A 12,383-nucleotide genomic window follows, 5' to 3' on the forward strand; every position below is an offset into this window, starting at 1 on the left:
GATGCTCATGATAGCCAAATTTACAAGTCGTTCCTGCTTCATGGATGTCCTTAATCGGTTTTCAACTAATTTGAGTTTTGAGAAGGAACGCTCACCACTGCAGTTTGTTACCATCAAAATTAGATATATTTTTAGAGCTATCTCAATATTTGGGAAAGTGTCCTGCACACCCTTTTCCATGATAAGCTTGTACATGAAAAGTTCAGTGCTGATATCTTTTGGCTCCCCGTCTGTGAATAAATTGGCAAATGTTACAAACTGACACAGTTCATGGATAAATGTAATGTCCAAGCCATCTTAATAAGACCTGATGAGTTGCTCTGCTGTGGCCTTAAGCTCGTCTGAAGACAGCTCTTTCAGATGGCTAAAAAAGCTAAATTTGCTTGATATATCTTTATATGCTTGAAGACGTTGGTCAAGAGAAGCGATAAACTGATCAATGATAGGCAAGAAAGTTTCTGTTCTGTATTTTTCAAAAGGGCTGAGTTGAACTTCTTCCGTATGGCCATAATCCAATGGATTGAGACACACGTTTCGGTGCCTGTGTCGAGTTATCGTCTGAACATACTCAGATGAACCAGACAGCTCTTCGCCTTGCTTCTCCTAAATTTTGAAGGAGTCATGCTTTGATGCAACATAGTTTTTTAAGCTGGTCAGTGATGCCACAGCAGTGTTTAGATCGAGTTTTGCGTGTTGTTGATTTTTACTAGTAGCTTCTGTTCTTTGCAGAAGGTGGTGTTAATACCAATTTCAAGCTGATTTATTTGTCTTAACAGTCCTTCTGCTTCACACCGTACACAGCTTTTTTCTTCAAAGTCATCAGTAGTGTTGAGCATTCCGATACCGCAAGTATCGGGTATCGGCCGATACTTGCGGTATCGGAATTCCGATACCGAGATCCGATACTTTTGTGGTATCGGGAATCGGTATCGGGATTAATATCAATGTGTAAAAGAAAGAATTAAAATAAAAAATAGGGATATACTCACCTCTCCGGCGGCCCCTGGACTTTACCGCCGTAACCGGGAGCCGTTGTACCTAAGAATGCGCGCTTGAAGGGCCTTAGATGACGTCACGGCGCTCTGATTGGTCTGTAGCGGTCGCGTGACTGCTACGCGACCAATCACAAAGCCGTGACGTCACCTAAGGTCTTTCAAGCGCTTGAAAGACCTTAGGTTGACGTCACGGCTTTGTGATTGGTCGCGTAGCGGTCACGCGACCGCTACGCGACCAATCAGAAGCTGCGGACGTCTTCTAAGGTATTTCAAGCGCTTGAAAGACCTTAGGTGACGTCACGGCTTTGTGATTGGTCGCGTAGCGGTCACGCGACCGCTACGGACCAATCAGAGCGCTGTGACGTCATCTAAGGCACTTCAAGCGCGCATTCTTAGGTACAACGGCTCCCGGTTACGGCGGTAAAGTCCAGGGCACGTCAGAGTGTGAGTATATCCCTATTTTTTATTTTAATTCTTTCTTTTACACATTGATATGGATTCCAGGGCCTGAAGGAGAGTTTCCTCTCCTTCAGACCCTGGGAACCATACAGGATACCGTCCGATACTTGGTGTCCTATTGACTTGTATTGGTATCGGGTATCGGTATCGGATTAGATCCGATACTTTGCCAGTATCGGCCAATACTTTCCTATACCGATACTTTCAAGTATCGGATGGTATCGCTCAACACTAGTCATCAGCAATCTGTTTAAGTACATCTTTAATCTGCTGATAGTCATGCTTAAGGGCCTTAGTAGCGTCAGCTCTGCAGGACCAACGCGTTGTTGTGACATGTTTGAGAGTCAATGCTGTTGCTGAGTAGTGTTGAGCATTCCGATACCGCAAGTATCGGGTATCGGCCGATACTTGCGGTATCAGAATTCCGATACCGAGTTCCGATACTTTTGTGGTATCGGAAATCGGAATCGGAAGTTCCCAGTGTATGGTTCCCAGGGTCTGGAGGAGAGGAGACTCTTCTTCAGGCCCTGGGATCCATATTCATGTAAAAAATAAAGAATTAAAATAAAAAATATTGATATACTCACCCGTCCGGAGGCCCCTGGACCTTACCGATTGTAACCGGCAGCCTCCGTTCCTAAGAATGAGCAGTTTAAGACCTTCGATGATGTCGCGGCTTGTGATTGGTCGCGTGCCGCTCATGTGACCGCTCACGTGACCAATCACAGGCCACGACGTCATCGCAGGTCCAAAACTCCTTGATGAGTTTAGGGCCTGCGATGACGTTGCGGCCTGTGATTGGTCGCGTGAGCGGTCACATGAGAGACACGCGACCAATCACAAGCCGCAACGTCATCGAAGGTCCTAAACTGCTCATTCTTAGGAACGGAGGCTGCCGGTTACAATCGGTAAGGTCCAGGGGCCTCCGGATGGGTGAGTATATCCATATTTTTTATTTTAATTCTTTATTTTTTACATGAATATGGATCCCAGGGCCTGAAGGAGAGTTTCCTCTCCTTCAGACCCTGGGAACCATCCAGGATACCTTCCGATACTTGAGTCCCATTGACTTGTATTGGTATCGGGTATCGGTATTGGCGATATCCGATATTTTTCGGGTATCGGCCGATACTATCCGATACCGATACTTTCAAGTATCGGAAGGTATCGCTCAACACTATTGCTGAGTCAATATTTTTCAAAGCCTCTGTAAAAGGACCGGATTTCCCCCTACAAATACTGAAACTTATAGTTATCAATGGAGGAACTCTCTTTACACCTCTATTGTGGTCAGATATTAACTATTAACCCCAAACTTGACTATTAATAATTAATATTCACTAAATGTGCCTCAACGTTATCTTTTCCTTATACTATATGCTAACTGAGACAAAACAGTGTAACAATAAAGGAGATTTATATTACACACACACAAACACATACACACACACACAAAAAAAATTCTGCAGTCTATAACATACATATATATTTATACCGAAGCTGGTGACTATAAATATATATATATATATATATATATATATATATATATATATATATATATATATATATATATATATACACAAATATACGGATACTACAACTCTAATACAGTAATATCACTACAGTATACAGTGATATCCCAACAATATCAAACAGTAATAACCCACAATATCCAGTAATATCACAACAATATCACAAAGTAAAAACCCACAATTAACTGCCCAAATCACCCAAATCACACATATAATATCAGCCCTCCCACCTATGGCTCATCTATCTCTAAGTAATAGTAAGTACAGTATACTCAGCCATGGCCATGTGTGTCCATCCTCGTCCCAGGAAGCAAGAGCTAAGAGAGAGCCCAGAGAACATGCTCTTGTCCCTTTTATGTGTGCAGCTAGAAGAGGTGTGTCCAGCCCCAGGTGTGTGGGGATGATGTCACAGTTTATTGTCCACTGGCAAAGGTACATCCCCTCAATCCTGAATGAAACCCGATATACCAGCACATGGAGCAAGGTGGAGGAGGGGGTCTACTGAGCACATGTGAGGGAATTATACATAGGTATATACACATCTCTATGTAAAGATGTACATTTAGGGGCACTTCCCTTCTACAGCCTCAGTCAGGATCTGATGCCGATGCATTGAAACTGAAGAAGAAAAGCTTTTCAAGGAAGTAAAAAAAAAATGTACAGCACTCGAGCAGCTTTCTACAGCATTTTTAGCAACCAGATTTAAAGAGTGTGCCGTACAAGGAATCCAGGATGCAAGATTGTTCTTTTCTCTCTCTTTGGCTTGCAGACCATTGTATTTGCCACTCATTGAAGATGCATTGTCATAACTTCGATCTCGGCAATTTCCCAGGACTAAGTCATGTCTCTTCACAAATTCCAACAAGGCATTGAACATGTCTTGAGCGCCATGGCCTTTGTTTACCATGAATGTTACAAAGACGTGTTTCTTACATGTTTTGGGATATTTATCCCTATATTGTTGGGAGGCCCCTGCTTGGTGGGCGGCCCAGGGCCCCGTCCCCTTGGGCCCCCCTAAATCCGGGTCTGGTGTCTGCACAAACGGTTAGAAACCAACTCCATAAGGATGATCTGAGTGCCCAACTTCCACAGATGAGGGTTGTGCTCACAGCCCAACACCGTGCAGGATGCTTGGCATTTGCCACAGAACACCAGGATTGGCAAATTCGCCACTGGCGCCCTGTGCTCTGCACAGATGAAAGCAGGTTCACACTGAGCACATGTGACAGACGTGACAGGGTCTGGAAACGCCATGGAGAGCGATCTGCTGCCTGCAACATCCTTCAGCATGACCGGTTTGGCAATGGATCAGTAATGGTGTGGCGTGGCATTTCTTTGGAGGGCCGCACAGCCCTCCATGTGCTCGCCAGAGGTAGCCTGACTGCCATTAGGTACCGGGATGAGATCCTCAGACCCCTTGTGAGACCATATGCTGGTGCAGTTCCTCCTAATGCAAGACAATCCCAGACCTCATATGGCTGGAGTGTGTCAGCAGTTCCTGCAAAATGAAGGCATTGAAGCTATGGACTGGCCCGCCTGTTCCCCAGACCTGAATCCGATTGAAGACATCTGGGACATCATGTCTTGCACCATCCACCAACGTCACGTTGCACCACAGACTGTCCAGGAGTTGGCGGATGCTTTAGTCCAGGTCTGGGAGGATATCCCTCAGGAGACCATCAGCTGCCTCATCAGGAGCATGCCCAGGCATTGTAGGGAGGTCATACAGGCATGTGGAGGCCACACACACTGCTGAGCATCATTTCCTTGTCTTGAGGTATTTCCACTGAAGTTGGATCAGCCTGTAACTTCATTTTGCACTTTAATTTTGAGCATCATTCCAACTCCAGACCTCCATGGGATATTAGTTGTGATTTACGTTGATTATTTTTAGTTTTTATTGTTCTCAACACATTCCACTATGTAATGAATAAAGATTTAAAACTGGAATATTTCATTCAGTGATATCTAGAATGTGGGATTTTAGTGTTCCCTTTATTTTTTTGAGCAGAGTATTTTTTGTTTGGCTGCTGTCATACACTGAAAGACGCATTTTGTTATACAAAAAAAGGTTTTGCATATCCATATTTTGAGAGCTATAATTTTTTTTTATAGTTTGGCCAACAGACTCATTTTAGTGCTGCGGAACTAGCTGACATATTTATTGGTACCATTTTTGGGTACATAACATTTTTTGATCACTTTCTATTCCAATATTTGGGAACCAGAATTACCAAAAAATAGCAATTCAGGGATTGATTTGTATGCTGTTTTCTTTGTGGTTAAATTGCTAAGGCAGCTTTAATTTTGGATCAGTACAATTACAGCGATGCCACATTTATACAATTTTTTATGTTTTGGAGCTTTTAAAAACGATTTTTTTTTAGAAAAAAGAATTGTTTTAGCATTGCTGCATTCTGAGAGCGATAGCTTTTTTTATTTTTCCACTGATAGAACATACTAGCTGTACTACCCGGCTTCGCCCGGGTTAATGACTGCTGTTAGCAAAATAGAATGTGTTAACAAAAATTTATTCTGCACACAAAAACCACAAAACAAATAGATAGAAATGTAATTATTAAAAGGCAAAAACTAAGCAAATAGAAGCATTTCACAACATATATTAGCTTTGTTATACTGAGAATGTCTTTGTTGCCTATATTAACCAATCAGAGCTCAGGTTAATTAACTGTAGCAAAATAGAAGCTGAGCTGTGATTGGTTGCTATTGGCAGCCTGATAAATCCCCAGCCAACAGGAAGCCCTCCCCCCTGGCAGTATATATTAGCTCACACATACACATAATAGACAGGTCATGTGACTGACAGCTGCCGTATTTCCTATATGGTACATTTGTTGCTCTTGTAGTTTGCTTATTAATCAGATTTTTATTTTTGAAGGACAATACCAGACTTGTGTGTGTTTTAGGGCGAGTTTTATGTGTCAAGTTGTGTGTGTTGAGTTGCGTGTGGCGACATGCATGTAGCGACTTTTGTGAGATGAGTTTTGTGTGGCGACATGCGTGTAGCAACATTTTGTGTGTTGAGTTGCATGTGACAGGTTAGTGTAGCAAGTTGTGTGCAGCAAGATTTGTGCATGGCGAGTTTTGCGCGTGGCGAGTTTTATGTGTGGTGCATTTTGAGTATGTGCAAGTTTTGTGTGAGGCAACTTTTGCATGTGGTGCAACTTTTGTACATGTGGCAATTTTTCTGTGTGTGCAAGTTTTGCATGAGGTGAGTTTTCCATGAGGTGAGTTTTGCACGTGTGGCGAGTTTTGCGTGAGCCTAGTTTTGCATATGGCGAGTTTTGCATGTAGCGAGTTTTGAGTGGTGACTTTTGTGTTTCGACTTTTATGTGGCGAGGTTGGTGTGTGTGTGTGGTGAAATGTGTGCTGAGGGTGGTATATGTGTTCAAGCACGTGGTAGTGTGTGGCGCATTTTGTGTTTGTGTTCATATCCCCGTGTGTGGTGAGTATCCCATGTCGGGGCCCCACCTTAGCAACTGTACGGTATATACTCTTTGTCGCCATCGCTCTCATTCTTTAAGTCCTCATTGTTCACATCTGGCAGCTGTCAATTTTCCTCCAACACTTTTCCCTTCACTTTTTCCCCATTATGTAGATAGGAGCAAAATTGTTTGGTGAATTGGAACGCGCGGGGTTAAAATTTCACCTCACAACATAGCCTATGACGCTCTCGGGGTCCAGACGTGTGACTGTGCAAAATTTTGTGGCTGTAGCTGCGACGGTACAGATGCCAATCCCGGACATACACACATACATACATACACACATTCAGCTTTATATATTAGATATACCTGTATGTAATCTCCTGTATATAGTATATACCTGTGTGTCATCTCACCTATATATAGTATATATCTGTGTGTCATCTCCTGTATATAGTATATACCTGTATGTCATCTCCTCCTATACATAGCATATACCTGTGTCATCTCCTCCTGTATATACTATATACCTGTAGGTAATCTGCTCCTGTATATAGTATATACCTGTGTGTCATCTCCTCCTGTATATAGTATATACCTGTATGTCATCTCCTCCTGTATGTAGTATGTACCTGTATGTCATCTCCTCCTCTATATAGTATATACCTGTGTGTCATCTCTCCTGTATATAGTATATATCTGTGTGTCATCTCCTCCTGTATATAGTATATACCTGTGTGTCATCTCCCCTGTAAATAGTATATACCTGTGTGTCATCTCCTGTATATAGTATATAGCTGTATGCCATCTCCTCCTGTATTAGCCCTCGTTCACACGTTATTTGGTCAGTATTTTTACCTCAGTATTTGTAAGCTAAAATGGCAGCCTGATAAATCCCCAGCCAACAGTAAGCCCACCCCCTGGCAGTATATATTAGCTCACACATACACATAATAGACTGGTCATGTGACTGACAGCTGCCGGATTCCTATATGGTACATTTGTTGCTCTTGTAGTTTGTCTGCTTATTAATCAGATTTTTATTTTTGAAGGATACCAGACTTGTGTGTGTTTTAGGGCGAGTTTCGTGTGTCAAGTTGTGTGTGTTGAGTTGCGTGTGGCGACATGCATGTAGGGACTTTTGTGAGATGAGTTTTGTGTGGCGACATGCGTGTAGCAACTTTTTGTGTGTCGAGTTGCATGTGACAGGTTAGTGTAGCAAGTTGTGTGCAGCAAGTTTTGCGCATGGCGAGTTTTGCGCGTGGCGAGTTTTATGTGTGGTGCCTTTTGAGTATGTGCAAGTTTTGTGTGAGGCAACTTTTGCATGTGTTGCAACTTTTGTGCATGTGGCAATTTTTCTGCGTGTGGCAATTTTTCTGCGTGTGCAAGTTTTGCGTGTGGCGAGTTTTGCACGTGTGGCGAGTTTTGCATGTGGAGAGTTTTGCGCGTGGCGAGTTTTGAGCGGCGACTTTTGTGTTTCTACTTTTATGTGGCGAGGTTGGTGTATGTGTGGTGAAATGTGCACTGAGGGTGGTATATGTGTTCGAGCACGTGGTAGTGTGTGGCGCATTTTGTGTGTGTGTTCATATCCCCGTGGTGGTGTGATTATCCCATGTTGGGGCCCCACCTTAGCAACTGTACAGTATATACTCTTTGGTGCCATCGCTGTCATTCTTTAAGTCCCCCTTGTTCACATCTGGCAGCTGTTAATTTGCCTCCAACACTTTTCCTTTCATTTTTTCCCCATTATGTAGATAGGGGCAAAATTGTTTGGTGACTTGGAAAGCGCGGGGTTAAAATTTCACCTCACAATATAGCTTTGACGCTCTCAGGGTCCAGACGTGTGACTGTGCAAAATTTTGTGCCTGTAGCTGCGACGCCTCCAACACTTTTCCTTTCACTTTTTCCCCATTATGTAGATAGGGGCAAAATTGTTTGGTGAATTGGAAAGCGCGGGGTTAAAATTTCACCTCACAACATAGCCTATGACGCTCTCGGGGTCCAGACGTGTGACTGTGCAAAATTTTGTGGCTGTAGCTGCTACGGTTCAGATGCCAATCCCGGACATACATACATACATACATACATACACACACACACACATTCAGCTTTATATATTAGATGGCATCTTTTTTTTAAAGGCAAGATGACGTCTTCAGTGATTCTATTGTTATTTACATTTGACTTTTTGATCGTGTCTTATTCCACTTTTTGGTCTGTGGTATGATAAAAAAAGTTTTGTACCACTTTTTTCTCTAGTCACCTTCCATGACAGCATAGGAGGTTGTCTCCATGCCCTAATGGGGGACAGGTAGCACAAAGTGTTAGGGCTAGCGGAACACACCAAATAATTATAAGGATGGTATAAGGTGCAGCCCGGGGTCCACAATGCAGAGATGGAACCTGCTTCTGAGTAATGACGGAGTATATGGCGGCATAATGTGGATAAACACACGGGTTAGCTTCACCCGGTATGAAGGAAGCGAACCCTGTTGCATCACAGGGCCGCGATATCGCACAAAGCGCAAGCAAAGAGTCACAGAACTCTGTCCCAAGACTCAGGGAAAGAGTTCCTCTAGACCTCTTGCACTCAACACCGCTACTTGGGGTGTCAGAGATTACTAGAACTAATAATTTACTGCACACCGCTCTGCCGGACACCACTAACCACCCAGACATGGGCCAGGAAAGCGTTCTATTAGTGCATGGCACCGCACTGGTGGTCACTGCTATCAGACGCTGCATCGTGTGCTAGCTGTGCGGGATAGCACTGTTAGGCTCTAGGTAGCTTCCACCATTCGTGAACAGTCAACAACACTAGGGATGGGAATGATTCGGCGCTTTCATCCATCGACAGGCATACATCCATCCACACACACACATCAATAAGTTTATGCTAGCGCATGGCCATGCGAACCTTTTATAGTGGAAGCTCTCCAGAACCTTCTGGGAGCTGCGGAGCCCGAATGTGCTCAACAGGCTCCCAGGACCTGTATCCTGGGCCATGACCCTTCCAATCCACCAAATAGAATTTTTTGCCGCGTACCACCTTACACCCCATGATGGCGTTCACCTCGTATTGGTCCGTGGATGAATCCGATGTCCCAGCAGATGACTCGGAAAACCAGGACATGTGGACAGGCTTTAGGAGGGACACATGAAAAGTGTCTGTGATGCCTAGGCTTGGAGGAAGGGCCAGACGGTAGAACACAGGATTGACCTATTCCAGTACCTTGAAGGGGCCTAGGTAGCGAGGTGCAAACTTAGTGGACTCAACTCGCAGCCTGATGTTACGGGCGGAGAGCCACACTAAATCGCCAGGAGCAAAGGTTGGAGCGGGGCGCCAATGTGCATCTGCGGAGGCCCTCATTCCCTCTTTGGAGGCCCGGATAGCATCCTGTGTGCGGTCCCAAATGTCATGTGCCTCCACAGCCCAGTCTACCACCCTGGGGTCGGCAGACGACACGGGCATGGGAACAGGATGCTGGCTGTAATTAAGGAGGAATGGGGTCTGCCCAGTGGAGTCGGCCACGGCATTGTTCAGTGCAAACTCCGCCCACGGTAGCAAGGATGCCCAGTCATCCTGCCTGGCTGAGACAAAATGTCACAGGTATGTGAGCAGGGTCTGGTTGGCCCTCTCTACCAACCCATTTGTCTCAGGATGGTATGCTGATGAGAGATTCAGCTCGATGCTGAGAAGATGACAAAGCTCTCTCCAGAACCGAGACGCAAACTGGGGACCCCTGTCACTGACAATTTTGTCTGGCATACCGTGTAGGCAGAAAGTGTGCTTAATAAACAACTCCGCCAAGGCCCGTGCAGAAGGTAGCTGTGGAAGAGGCACCAAGTGCACCATTTTGGAAAAATGGTTGGTGACTACCCAAATAATGGTGCAGCTACGGGAGTTGGGTAAGCCCTCCACAAAGTCCATCCCGACCATTTCCCAGGGCCTGTCCGCCACCGACAGGGGGTAAAGTAGCTCAGCAGGCCGTTGCCGAGGAGACTTATTCTTGGCGCAGATGACACACACCCGAATATAGTCTCCGATGTCACAGGCCATATGCGGCCACCAGTACGTCCTCGCCAGAAGCTCAGATGTCCTCTTGGTCTCAAAATGTCCACCCACCCTGGATGAGTGAGCCCAAGAGAAAACCTCCGATCGCAAATTAGATGGCACAAAGGTCTTGCCCCGGGGCACAGACTCTAGCGAAACCGGGGCCATGGCCCTCAGGCTCTCCGAAGGGACAATTAACAGACGCTCCTCCTCTACTGATGACACTATGGAGCGAGAGAGAGTGTCCGCATGGATGTTCCTCTCCCCAGAGAGATAATGGAGGGTGAAGTGGAAGCAGGAGAAGAACAAGGACCATCTAGCCTGGTGAGAGTTTAGCCGCTGGGCAGTCTGTAAATAAACCAAATTTTTGTGGTCGGTATACACTTGGAAGGGAAATTGAGCCCCTCCAGGAGGTGTCTCCACTCCGAGAAGGCCAACTTCATAGCCAGCAACTCCCGTCCTTAATGGAATAATTCCTCTCCACTGGTGTGAAGGTCGTGGAGAAAAAGAAGCAAGGATGCTTCCGACCTTGAGCATCCTTTTGGAAGAGGACTGCTCCAGAACCAATGGATGAGGCATCCACCTCCATTATAAATGGTTTATCTACATCTGGGCGATGTAGGATGGGAGTGCTAGCAAAATGAGACTTAATAGAGAGGAAAGCCTTGGAGACCTCCTCCAACCACAATTTGGGATTTGCTCCCTTCTTGGTGAGGGCTACCAAGGGAGCTACCAAAGTTGAGAAGTGGGGAATGAACTGGCGATAATAGTTAATGAACCCTATAAAGCGCTGCATTGCTTTGAGAGAATGGGGTTCCTGCCAATCCATCACAGCCTGTAGCTTGGCAGGATCCATAGCCAATCCCTGGGCGGAGATGATATAGCCAAGGAAAGGCAAGGACTCCTGCTCAAACTCGCACTTCTCCAACTTGGTATAGAGGAAGTTTGCCCAAAGGAGGTCGAAGACTTTGCAAACATCTCTCCGGTGGGAGTCTATAGCTATAGAGTAGATGAGAATATCATCCACATAGACTACGACCGATGGGGTGAGCATATCCCGGAAGATATCATTCACAAAGTCTTTAAAAACAGCAGGAGCATTAGAGAGCCCGAAGGGCATCACCAGGTATTCATAGCACCCGTCCCTGGTGTTAAATGCCATCTTCCATTCATCCCCCTCACGGATGCGAATCTGGTTGTAAGCACCCCGCAGATCAAGCTTAGTAAATACCCTCGCTCCCCGCAACCTATCGAATAGCTCAGATATCAGAGGCAGAGAGTATTTGTTCTTAACAGTGATTGCGTTAAGACCCATGTAATCTATGCATGGACGTAGTTCTCTGTTCTTCTGCACGAAGAAGAACCCTGCCCCTGCAGGTGACACTGACTTCTTAAAGAATCCTCATCAATTCCCTCGGGAATGACTAGCAGGGAGATAATCTCCTGATGGGATGGAGACATGGATAAAGTAAATGGGATGGTCTGATGTGTTATTTGTGAGGGCAGAGTCAACCCATTCACCACTCGTACAGTCACCAGCTTGGCGAGCATCACCAGGGGTATTGCTTGGCGTTGGGCGAAGGCAGAGGATATAAAATTCCCCTGCGCCATGGAAACCACACAAAGCTCGACTCTAATAGTGGATGGGCCAAAGGTGATTGTCCCTTTGAAAGACAGTTTGGAGGAAAATGTCGCTGTGTCTAGTGTACCTTCTCCTACATCCACTAGACGCTGACGTTTTCCTGTCTGCTGGGAACATCTGGAGGCAAGATGTCCTGACCGCCGGCAGACATGACAGACCTTGAGTGCACGAACGGTCCGGGACTTAGATCCCGCTCTTGACACCTCCATGGCCTCATGTGGTTCGGATGCCTGGACCGGGAGATTCCAGAGGTAT

The sequence above is a fragment of the Ranitomeya variabilis genome, chromosome 5 (genome assembly GCF_051348905.1).
Source record: "Ranitomeya variabilis isolate aRanVar5 chromosome 5, aRanVar5.hap1, whole genome shotgun sequence".
NCBI classification, from domain to species: domain Eukaryota; kingdom Metazoa; phylum Chordata; class Amphibia; order Anura; family Dendrobatidae; genus Ranitomeya; species Ranitomeya variabilis.